Source organism: Rhipicephalus microplus, chromosome X (genome assembly GCF_043290135.1).
Source record: "Rhipicephalus microplus isolate Deutch F79 chromosome X, USDA_Rmic, whole genome shotgun sequence".
Lineage (NCBI taxonomy): Eukaryota > Metazoa > Arthropoda > Arachnida > Ixodida > Ixodidae > Rhipicephalus > Rhipicephalus microplus.
In genome coordinates, this window is record NC_134710.1 from 353,994,740 (window position 1) to 354,006,966 (window position 12,227).

The 12,227-nt window shown below is 46.8% G+C and overlaps 1 pseudogene; it reads right to left on the reverse strand.

Annotated features, from left to right (window-relative positions):
• Positions 1 to 1,228: 1,228 nt before the first annotated feature.
• On the reverse strand, positions 1,229 to 4,136 carry LOC119161996 (uncharacterized; annotated as a pseudogene).
• Between the last annotated feature and the right edge of the window lie 8,091 nt (positions 4,137 to 12,227).

Here is a 12,227-nt window from a genome sequence, read left to right on the forward strand (position 1 = left end):
TTGAAAGACGATGCTTATGCTCCATGCTCTTGATGCGAGCAGCTACTGCTTGATCTGCTCGACAACATGTTTGTATTTGCGCCCGGCCAAAGGGTGATTATGTTTACGCGGTAGGTGAGCTTTATATTCTGGTAGGGCCGCTAATAGGGGGAGGAAGGTGAACGAAATGAAACACGACTGGGTAGTACAGGAGCAATCACATTGGTTTATATCCGGCTCGCCTCTCGCGCGCTACTACTCAAGTATTCAAATGAACTGAATGGTTGAGCCAGAAGTTTTATTCCAGACCTTTCAATTGAGTTTATACTCAAATGCGTTGTTGTTTTGGACACACGTTTGTGAGCGCCGATCGCTTTTTTGACGCGGGGACTTTCGATGCCGAGGGCTTTCACGACCGCTCTAAACGTGCCCAACATTTGATTGATCACTTCTTTCCACGCAGTTTACACGGGACACCCGCCCCTTGACGTTTCCTTCTGTTTACTGTTTAGGGCATTATTATTTACCGGCCGAAAACCTATGATTTTTCCGGGAACGGAAGTACAGCAGCCTAATCTGGAAGTTCCTTTTGATGCCAGTGCTAGCCGCTTGGCCGCCTCTGCCACTACCGAGGTACCTCATCACACATTTGTTTTTATTTTTTGGGTGGGAGGGGGGGAAGGGCGGTTATGATTTAAGGCATGCAATAAATCTTAAATTTGGTGCTAATGATACGCCACCTAGTAGTCAGGTGTGTACTTATGAATGGGAGATTCACATATGCTGCATGTAATGGGGAGAAAGTTGGAAAACATTTATTTACACAAAATACACTGAGAACAACACTTTGGAGAAGAAAAGCACTAGAAACTATTGCAGCTGTTCTGAGCAATGTTACACAATCTGTGACTCTACTGTACAATGTGTATTTCGTTTCATTAACAGCTGCACTCTGCCTTAGCTCACTGCCTAAAATAAACTGCATTTGAATATACACTATTTACACTATATGCAGATAAATATGAATGGTACGAAAATATTACAGTGTAGTGTATACAAGATATACAACACTATATACAAATGGGAAGGCGTGCTCACACACAAAGCCATTATGCTTAACACTGTGGCTTCCGCCCACCACTTGCAGGGCATGAACTGCGCACAGTTGCCCGCGAGGCTTTGTTTTCCTCTCGAGTGAAGAAATGTAATCTACATCTCAAAAAAAAGTGTACAACCTGAGCTGTTGTCCCTAAAATGGCAACAGACAACCTACACTTGCTGACGCTGTGCGGCTGTCGAGCGAAATGCCCTCAACAATCCTCGCGTACACGTCACCGCATGCAATGTTTTGCACCGTGTACCTCTCTACATGTTCTTCAACAATTTTCAGGAGAGCAAGAAGACGGCTGCTAGGTACTTTCAAATAGCCTCTTGATTTTGTTTGGATCAAGGCAGATGGCTGACGTGTTGTGCTCAATATCGTTTCGATGCAGCCTAAGCAATCCAAAGTAGAAAACTTCTTGGCCACATATCCGCCGAGGTAATCCAAAATGGAGTGTTTGGTCGAAAGGGGGCCAATGTCCTCCACGCAGTCTGCTGTTGGCTCCAGCAGGACATCGTCCAGCAGAACAGCTAGTGTGTCCACCTGAAATGTGCACAACTTCCTGAATTTTCAAGGTGATAAAAAGGAAACTTCAGGACACAAACAGGACACAAATTGCAAAATACCTGAGTCGTAGAGGGCTTTTCCTTGTCAAAAAGACCTTGCAGAGTGAGAAGCAGTTGTGGCCCGCTTCCGTCAACTGAAGCTCGCTTAGGTGGCCGCACGAGGTTGTTCACCGACAGCATCCGGTATATAAACAAAAACTGCTGAACAGTTGGTTGGCCCCCGTCTCCTGCAACATGCCTGGCTATCCCAAAGAGCTGGACAGGGAAAAAGAAAGGTATCTGTACCAACACACCGTGCCAAAAAGTACCTGAATTACCTCTAAAGGGTCTTGGCCGAGCTTTTCAACTAGAACATAACGGAAGCCAGACTTCAAGAGTCGATCGATCAGGGCCACCGTGCTATGCAGCGTTATCCTCAGTGCACCACAAGTTGGTTTGCTAAGGAAGCACACCTGCCTCTGCTTCGGCAGGCTCTCTATGTATGTGCAGCAATCCTCCAGCCACTTTATGTTCACCTTCAATGTCTGCAATGCAAGAAATATTAACCTTGAGTACACTATAAAAGAAAAACATATTTGGGTGTGATTTACTCGCTCACCGCGATGTGCTCGGCTTCGTTGTATTGCATGTCTTGTGGTCTTCTTGAGTTGAGGCAGTCAAATAGATCGTTCATCGGCTTCGTGAAGTCGTATGTACCTGTTAAGTTATGTAGCTTTTGGCAGCCTTCTTGCTTGCTATAAAACTCCATTGCAGACGCCGTGCTTCCGCTGAAAAGCTGGAAATGATGGCACACTGTTGTTGAATGAAAGAGCTTGCATTGAAATTTGTCTTTTTTGACAAATCATCAGCAACGTTTTGTGTCATTAGTTCGCCTGTAAGTAGCCTTACTAATTACTAGGAGTGGTTACTCGCCTGAACAGCAAGCCGGACACTCATCTTCTGGAAGGCGTTCGGGAAGATGTGAGCCCTTGTGAGCTTCGAGACAGCCCGAAGGCCAGCCTGTTGCTCCTCGTACTCCAGCAGGGCAGAGTAGTGGAAGTGATGGACCTCATGTCCTTACGGTAGCTGCGATAAAAAGGTGAAGCCACTCCTCGCAAAGGGAATAACCTGACGTAGATACGAATTACTGCTTACCAGAAACTTTCCAACCTTCTGAAGATTGTTCCTTATGCATTTGAAGACATGCGGTGGATCAATTAGTGCCTGCACTGTCCGTGAAGGGTCACATGGATGCTGGAATGAAGTTTGCAGCTGTTTCTAGTCACTGTTTATCCCTGAAAAGAACACATCAATGCAGTTAGTAGTGTTCCATTCTTAATTTGACAAATTTAACTCGTGTCCCCAGATACTAACCCAAGCTCCTTAAAGCTGAACGATTTGGTGTTGAGTTGTCGCATGTAACAGCATCGACAATAGCGCCAGCGTTCGAAAGGTGCACAATGCACTGGAGCAACAACTTCGCTACTATTGAACCAGGGCTGCACCGGAGGAACAAAAGGTGCCAACAGTCTGCGACCACCCTCCAAGAAATGGTCGGAAGAGAAAGACCAGGACGGGATCGCCATCTTTCTCACAGTCCGAGGGTCTTGTGTGCTCAGCGAAGTTAACTTTTCCGAGCAGAGCCATGTCTGACTCCCTAATGTGCACACTCTTTCTTACACTCATTTCATCAAACATCAGGACACCTGTAAAAAAATACATCTCATTAGACATGCACCACATATGAGATATGAAATGATAGAATGCAGTAGTAAGTTTGTGCATTGTTCCAAACCTCGACGCTCTCGCTCAGGAAGTACTTGCAGCTTGTCTTTGAGAACGGTGAATAGACTGCTGTCAAAACCAAAGTCAGCCTTGAGGCTCCTCAGGTACGTGTGAAGGGTGCGAAGGTTGGGCAAGGGAAGGTACTCATTCTCGTGAAGGAATGTATAGACCGCTGTCGACTTAATCTTCAGTAGCAGGCAGTCATAAATCCATGCTTTTTTGTACCTAAAGAGAGTGCAGGCTCGTTGTGCATTCAGGTAAACCGAGGCTGGTGAGTGAACAGTGCAAGTGCATAACCACAGCAAGGAGAAAAAAGAAGATGCACGACATGCATCACACCACCTTTCTTCATACCGCAATACACAACCACCGCGTTTAAAAATGCCTTGTCATTTTCAATATTAACATGCACCCCTACTCCAGTACGAGAGCAACAGACAGCTTGCATTGTGCGATCATGCGAAGCGGGAAATTTAGGATTACTCTGACATGCAATGCTAGCGTGCACTGCTCTTTAAAAATATGCACAAGACAGTGGCACGAAAAAGATGTGCGATTATATTCATAGCTTCGTGGCAGTTATTTGCGACTGAAGATTACCTGGCAGCTTTCGGAGATTTTGCGTTTGCCTTTATGATGCACTGATCGTAAATAAGCTTCTCGCGGGTAGATAGCTTGTCCAGGTTTTGCAAGAGTCTTGCATTTTTGTTGGCCAGAACTCTCATCTTCGCAAGCTGCTTCTGACACCGTTCGAGTCGTTGCCGCGTACTCGAAAGCTGCGCCTTTAGCGCCTGCACTTCAAGAAACGAACACACTGCTTGTTCCGTTTGGCAGGCCTGATCTGCGTGTCCGCTATCGCTGGCTGCTGCATCTGTTATACAATTCAATAACACTGTTCAGAAGCACCTCAATGCCACCAGCCGCTAACACAGGGTCATGCGACTGAGGGAACAAAGTAACGCCGCGACTAAACCGGCTCAAGAGCTTACCGTCACTGGCTTCTCCTGCCGAGTCGGTGTTGACATTTTGGCATTCGACTGCTGCGCGTTCCGGTGACAATTCGCGCCGCCTCTTCGCTGGTTGCCTCTGAGTCGCAGGCCGTGAACGCAGTTTCGGCTTTGTCAGGTACGCCGGGAGCCCGTCAAAAATTCTTGGAACGGCGTTCGTGCGAAGCCTCAGTCTCTCTCGCTGAAGCGACACGACCACCCCGTTCACGATGTGCTCGTCGGTTCTCACAACGTCGCTAGCATCAAAATGCTTTTCGCACACCCGAACGTTCTTACTTTCGAAGCTGAAACCGCCAGCTTCCAACCGCGGTATAGCTCGCTTCCATTTCTCTCGGAGTTTGGCGCTACTTGGGAAACAGAAGAGTGACGCCTTTTCTTTGTTGCTTCGGTATCCGGAGCTGCAACCCGTCACACAGCACGTCTTAGGCATTGTTCATTCGAATTTTCATGCCGTCCACCTTGAGCACGGTGCACTGGCACAAGAAGTTCGCGTTTCGCTGATGCAGAAACCGCGAGCTGCCACCACACGACGCCTTCGGGATGCCGCCGCGGCCAGTGCGTTTCGCCGGGCGCAGCGGGGCGATGGCCCCCCTAGGACGGCTTGCGCCGCGTAGCGGCCGCTCTTGGCACCATATCAAGCTCTCCCATAGAGTGACGGAAAAGTTTCGTGACCAGAACGGTATTAAGGGACTGTGGTAGCTCTCTCTAGCGTCTGTCTAATCCGCTGGATATTGCAACAGGCAGTCGGCATCCTGATGGAGGGGACCAGATTTATACACGACCGACAAGGTGTATTCTTGGAGGCGGAGAGACCAACGACCGACACGTATCATGGGATCCTTGGGCGAGGAAAGCCAGTAGAGCGCATAATGATCAGTTACAACAGTAAATCTGCGGTTGGACAGGTACGGGCGAAATTCAGCGACAGCCCAAACACGACCAAGACACCCTCAATTTGTGACGGAAAAGTTCTCGGCAAGGGATAAAAGGCGGTTGGTGTAGGCAATGACGCAGTCATGTTCATGCTGACGCTGAGCTAAAACAGTACCAATTCAGTGGCCACTCACGTCAGTGAAAACATCTTTCGGTGCAATCTGATCGAAGTGGGCTAGTATTGGCGTAGTCGTGAGTGCTGAAATGGGCACCCAAAATGCCGCACTTTGAGGCAAATTCCAAGTAATTGCGATGTATTTTTTCAGAATCTCAGTGAGAGGCCAAGCAATATCGGCAAAATTTCGGATGAAGCGGCGGAAATAGGAGCACAAATGTAGAAAGCTCCGGACATCCTTAGCAGAAGAGGGTACCGGTAATTGATTCCCTGCGCGATTTTTTCACGGATCGGGCTGTACACCAGATGCGTTAACGAGGTGACCAAGTACAGTTGTTTCGCGACAGCCACAGCGGCATTTGAAGGAGTTCATCTGGAGACCAGCGTTGCGGAATACTTGGAAAGATACTGGACAGTCGTTCAGGATGACTAGAAAACGTCAGTGAAAAAAACAATAATATAATCTAAGTAGCACAAGTAATAGGCCACTTGAAGCCGCGTAGAAGGGAATTCATCATGCGCTGAAAGGTAAATATTGCGCAACGGCATTACTTTAAATTGATATTACCCAACGGGAGTTACAAATGCTGTTTTTTCTTGGTCCCATGGGTCAACATCGATCTGCCAATAACCAGATCTAAAGCCAATGGACGAGAAAAACTTGACGGCATGAAGGCAGTCAAGAGCCTCATTTATTCTTGGTAAGAGGTAAACATCCCTTTTAGTGACCTTGTTGAAATCTCTATAGTCGACCAAAACCACCATGTATTGTCTTTCTTTTTCACAAGGATGCCCACGGGCTAGATGAGTGTTCGACGACGCCATTGGTGAGCATTTTCTTGACCTCTTTCTGCATAACGAAGTGTTTGGTTGCGGAGACATGGTAAGGGTGGCGATGAATTGTGTCGCGTTGCCGGTGTTGATTTTGCGGGTCACAACTGATGTCTCACCTAAAGGGCGGTTGTCAAGATCGAATACGTCCACATAGAATGCCAAGAGATGGCCAAGGTCTTGTGCTTCGGAGGGCGAAAGATCTGGCACTACCATTTTGGCAATGTCAATGTAGAAAGGTTGGGCACAGTGAGCAAGCTGAGGTGCAGAGTAGGTTGTTCAGCTGACTGTTCAGAGACATCACACTCTTGCAACGACGATACAATGCTTAGTTTATTACCAGCTGGCAGCATGTGCTTGGTGAAACCACGACACAATGCTTAGTTTATTATCAGCAGGCAGCACGTGCTTGGTGAAACCAAAAATTCAAAGAGACAAATAGGTCTGAATATGGCGTGCTCTCACAATTGTGCGCAAGACAGCATTGGAATGCTTTAACACAACGTCGGTATTGGGTGAACCGACTTATTCACCATCATGCACAGACGGATCACACATGACCTGCACGTTAGTCGCGGATTGCGACGGAAGATGCAGGAACTCGGTGGCACAAAGGCGGCTTTGAACATCACCGGCAACAGCGGTTTCAAAAGGCATTTCCAGCTCAAGAAGGCCCGTGGAGCAGTCGATAAGGGCGGAGTGTGCAGAAAGAAAATCGAAACCGGGAATCACGTCATTTGTGCACTGTTGAACCACGGTAAACAATATGGCGGTCTGATGACCAGCAATACAAACGCGAGAGGTGCACATGCCAAGAACTGTAGACGAGCTTCCATTGGCAAGCACTGCTGTACACTTAAGAGGAGGCACGATCACTTTGCGCAGTTTAATACAGAGAGCAGCACTCATGACTGCAGCGCTCATATCCACCAAAAGGTCCAAAATATTGCGGCGTGTAGGAATCGTCCATAGAGGATTCTCAGGCCGGGTCGTTAATGCAGCGTCACCTCTGGGAGCTGCATGGTCTAGTTTGAGTTGAGGGTCCAGGTCGTACAGGGAACCTGGATCGAGGAATCATCGGTGACAGAAATCGGCAGCCTTGGGGTGATGGTGACCGCCTGAACCTTGGGCCCTGAGAGTTAGTAGCAGCAGGCTGAGGATCGTGTGGAGTAGGAAATCACGAATGTTGCCTTCCAAGCGACCACATGTCACAGTGTTCGAGGATGAATTGGACGTCCTACGACTGCAATAGTAGCGCGCAATGTATCCGGCACGAGAGCAGTGGAAGCCGATCGGTCGATCTTCCGAGGTTCTTAATTCAGCAGGGTTTCGGTAGGGGTAACAGTAGCGTGAAGGGTGTACCAGGATCTGGTTAACCGAAGCCGAACTCTCGGTAGTGCGAACAACGCAATCAGGAGCGATGCCCCGATTTGCTATTTCTTGGCGAACGAAGGCTTGGATGAGGGTGATGGTGGATGCGCTATCTTGAGGGCCGTCGGAAGCGATGGCTGTAGCGGCCATTGTTTCAAGTTTGTGGCGGACTATTCGGGTAACATTGTCAGTTGATGTAGCTTGCGTGAATTTGGGGGAATTTTCACAGGTCGATATGGCTGCAATATTAGGCAGACCCTTAAACTGGCGGCTGATGACGGCTGTTGGCGTGCTTGAGGTGCTGACATTCGTTCACAACCATGTTGACGGTGGCGCAATCTCTAATGATCAACAGATTAAAGGCGTCGTCGGCAATTCTCTTTGATATTAGGGTGATTTTGCCTGTTTCGCTCATGTTCTCGTCAACCTTTCGACAAACGCCCAGAACCTCGTGTATCTAAAACACATATGATTCGATGTATGCACGTGGCATTTTAGGTCTTTCGTCGCGGCCTGCTGTCGCCCAAACAGCTTTCTGAACAACTCGACAAGCTTCAGTTTGCAAATGTCCCAGCTGGTCAACTCCGACACATGCATCTCATACCAGATGAGTGCCGTATACCGCAAGTTAAGCACAACATTGGCCAACATCAACGAGGGGTCCCACCTATAGAATTCGCTCACGCGCTCGTACAATGCGGCCCAATCTATTACATTCACCTTGTCCTTGCCAATGCCCTAGAAGGTTCCGAGGTTCTCGTGGAGGCAGGAGAATCAGAGGAGGCAGCTGCTGCGGCTTCTGTTGCTCCTGTGAGTTTGCCTGTTGTGCTATTTCAGGAAAATGAAGGTGGCGCCCGCTCCGAAGTTACGTGTAGGTTTGCCGAGAGAACCAGGTAGGCGTACACTGCACCTCCAACAATAATCTTACAAGGACACGTATGCTTACGGGTATTCGTGATACTTACACGCCACGACAATGGCTGGCACACTGGTGGGATGGAACCAGTCTCTAACCCCTTCGTAGTCTTTTCTTCCAGGAGGGACTCTCTACTGCTTTTTGCTTCAACCCCACTACTGCCTTGTGGCAATATATTGCGTAGTGAAAGCATAGAATCGGGACAGACGTCAGAGATGGGTTTCAAGCACCTAGTAGTTGTTTTAAAAGCCCACTCACTACGAAGGCCAAAGACAGATTTAGTCATCATTAGATGCTGAACCACCAACAGAGTGAAGACTAATGAAGATTCGCGTATTGCTTATAGAGGCGTAGTGGGCCCTTCGCTGATTTGCTAAAGATAATATTATGGCGTAACGTGCATATAACAGCTACCCGGTTGAAATTGTTAACAGTAGACTCATTTTTATGAATGTATGAATCCGCATTAGGCGTCCAGAAATAGATTTTCTAGCCCACCCCAACTTTTTTTGTGGAGTACAAGATTTTATCTGCTTCAATATTTAGCCATAGAAAGCCTTCTTTACAAAATAAGCATTCAAATTTAGGGGCTGTATATAATTACTAATAGCAAGAACTCCAATAAAGATAAGTTTGGTCTCTTATGAAAACGTGAGATGACTTCAAAAAGCAAGTCAAACTACTTTTGACATATCAGTCTGTGGACTTTCTGATGCGCACCTTCAGAATTTTGTATTGTACACGTATTAACATTCAAAACACGTTTACTACCATCATTCTGATGCGTACTCACAGGTGAAGAGGATATTACATTTCACATCAACAGTCATTAGATTCTTCAATGTATTTCTTCATAATTGCTTAAATGTACTCGTAGCGTCTTTTAAAAAAGTATTGTCCACCTTAATTCTGATGTGTCCTTATGAGTAACTTTCGTGTCAGTGGCTTTCTTGTGAGTATAAAATGTCTTCTTTGCAATGACTCTCAGAGAAGCTTGTGCATTAGGTCGAATTATTTTGATAACACTCTTGGAACAAAACTATTATCGTGCTTAAAACACTTACGATATGTCGGCGAACAATACAGGATCACATAATAATATTGCTTGATCGTGTGTTTGTTCGTTCATAAAAGCGCAGCCAAACAACGTAGAGAAGTTTACGCATTCACATACTACAAAACTTGTGCTGTACAAAGGTATTTGTCAACAAAATAAAATGAAGAAAACTATTTATTGACAAAAAAACATGCCTTGGCTAAATGAAGGAAAATTATAGTGTACACCTGTGACATTTCTCTTTCATTTAACATCACTCTTCAGCAATGATGACAGTTTGCTTTTGATGTACGTGGTCCTTGAAAGGAATTTATGTGTGTGTGCAGCGATGCATTCGTATCCTGTATGAGGGATTGCAGTAAAATATATGAGTTACAAGAAAAACTTCACAAATACTGCAATAATTTAACTCATATATTATGCATTTAGAACACTTAGATGTGCTGCAATGGGCATGTGCAGGTTAATGCAAGCATGTTTGTGAAGTTACAGCTGGTCAAATAAAATATTATATTATAATTTCAATCAAAGCTTCCGGAAACATATTATAGAACACTGGCAGTAACAAGCGGAGGCAGCCAAGCCAAACACGGAGTGCATGGGTAATGAAGCTTAGGCTACGTCTTGGTTCTTTCGACTTGGGATGTCTCTAAAAAGTGAAGTCGGTGCCTGAGTACTTAAACGTGTTGAAGTTTTCTGTAAATTTGAAGCAAATGCGTGCTGTACAATATATGGTTTCCCAGGTTTGCGGGTAAGTTGTCCCAATTTTCCGGAACATGTCATCTGCTGGGATGCCCTGAAGAGGTGAGATGACCGGGTACACACCTAAATGTTAGAAAATAAACGTTTCATGAGTTCTTTATCCCCGCAGGCCTTACAGCACACACGCAGAACATACGAAACAAGTATTCGGGCAAGCCTAAGTTTTTATATCAACAAGGTCCTTGAAACTTGAGCCGATTACACTAAACAGGTGTTACTAGTGTAAGCAGGCCTGTAGTCATGTGATGAACAACGTTTATTGTGGTTGAAACGAATTAGATATAGGCAAGAATGGTGACGTAACAGGTCACGTGATTTTAACGAAATGGCCGGTGACATCGGAGTGACTCAGCTATGCTACATCTCCCTTTTCTTAGGAAAGCAAATAATTACACTGGTCTTTCTGGTTGTGGGTAGCGGCAGGGCTCCCGGAGTGGCCTTGTGCTTCTCCGTAGCTCTTGAGTGGGCTGGGCGTCCTCTAGTAGTTCGGACTCGTCACGAGGTCTCTCTTCGGGATGTGTAGGTACGTCTCGCAGATGCTCGCGTGTGCGTCTAACTTCCTGACCCTCTTCCGTCTTCACCACCACGGAGCGCGTCGTCTCAGCTGGCCTTAGAACGACCGCAGGTGTCCAGGTCTTTTCATGGGTATCGTATGTAGTCACCCTCTGGCCAGGTGGTAGAGGTGGCAGGTGCCTGGAGCGGCGATTGTAGTAGATCCTGTGGCGTTGACGGATTTCCTGGAGACAGTTATGGACGGCTTGGTTGGGCACAGTTTCCGGCACCAGGTGGCTTGAGGGTACGGGCAGCAGGATCCTCGTCTGCCTTCCCATCAGTCTCTGCACAGGGGATTTCAAAACAGAACCTCGCGGTGTATTACGCCATTCAAGCAGAGCCATGTGGAAATCAGGCGTTCTAAAAGAGCACTTCTTTAATAGATTTTTGCTTTTTGCACGGCCCCCTCTTTCATACCATTTGAGCGTGGATGATATTGGCTTGACGTTACGTGGGTAATGCCGAGCCCATATAAAAAGTCTTTGAATTCTGTGCTGTTGAATGACGGCCCGTTATCGCTGCACAGTTTAAGCGGTAATCCATGAGCCGAAAAAAGTTCTGTTCACCAAGACATCAGCTGACTAGCTGTGGTATGGCGAAATTCCCTTATTTCAAAAAAGAAGGAATAGAAATCGACAATAATGGCAAACTGTCGGCCCCCGTAAAAAATAGGTCCATTCCTACAGCTTCCCAGGGCAAGTTTGGAACCTCATGGCTCAAAAGCGGTTTTTTTGCGTTTCGGGGTTGATGCTTTTGGCACATTTTGCAGTATCGGGAAAATTGCTCTATGTCGCTTGCCAGGCAGGGCCAGAACATGACGCTTCGTGCCCGCTCCTTCATCTTATCGGCTCCGGGGTGTGCGACGTGCAAAAGAGCCAATATTTCTGCTTTCATCGAACTAGGTATAATCACCTTGTTGCTGCAAAATAGGAGCCCGTCTTGTGCGTGTATCTCCTCCTGATAAGACCAGTATGGGCGGATGGCTTCTGGAACCTCGTGCTTCTGGCCAGGCCAACTAAACAGCGCATATTCCTGGAGCCTGGAGAGAACGTTATTGTTGTTGGTTGCTCCGAGAATACTTTTTAGATGGGGTTCCGAGGCTGAAACAAATTCCAGCACATTTACTTGAAATTGCGCAGTTTCCTCGCACATGCTCACTGTGCTCGGAAAACGCGACAAAGCATCACAAAGAAAAATATCTTTGCCTGGTTTATAAACAAGTTAAATCGGAGAGCGCTGCAAGGTCAGCCTCATGCATTGCAAGCGAAGAGA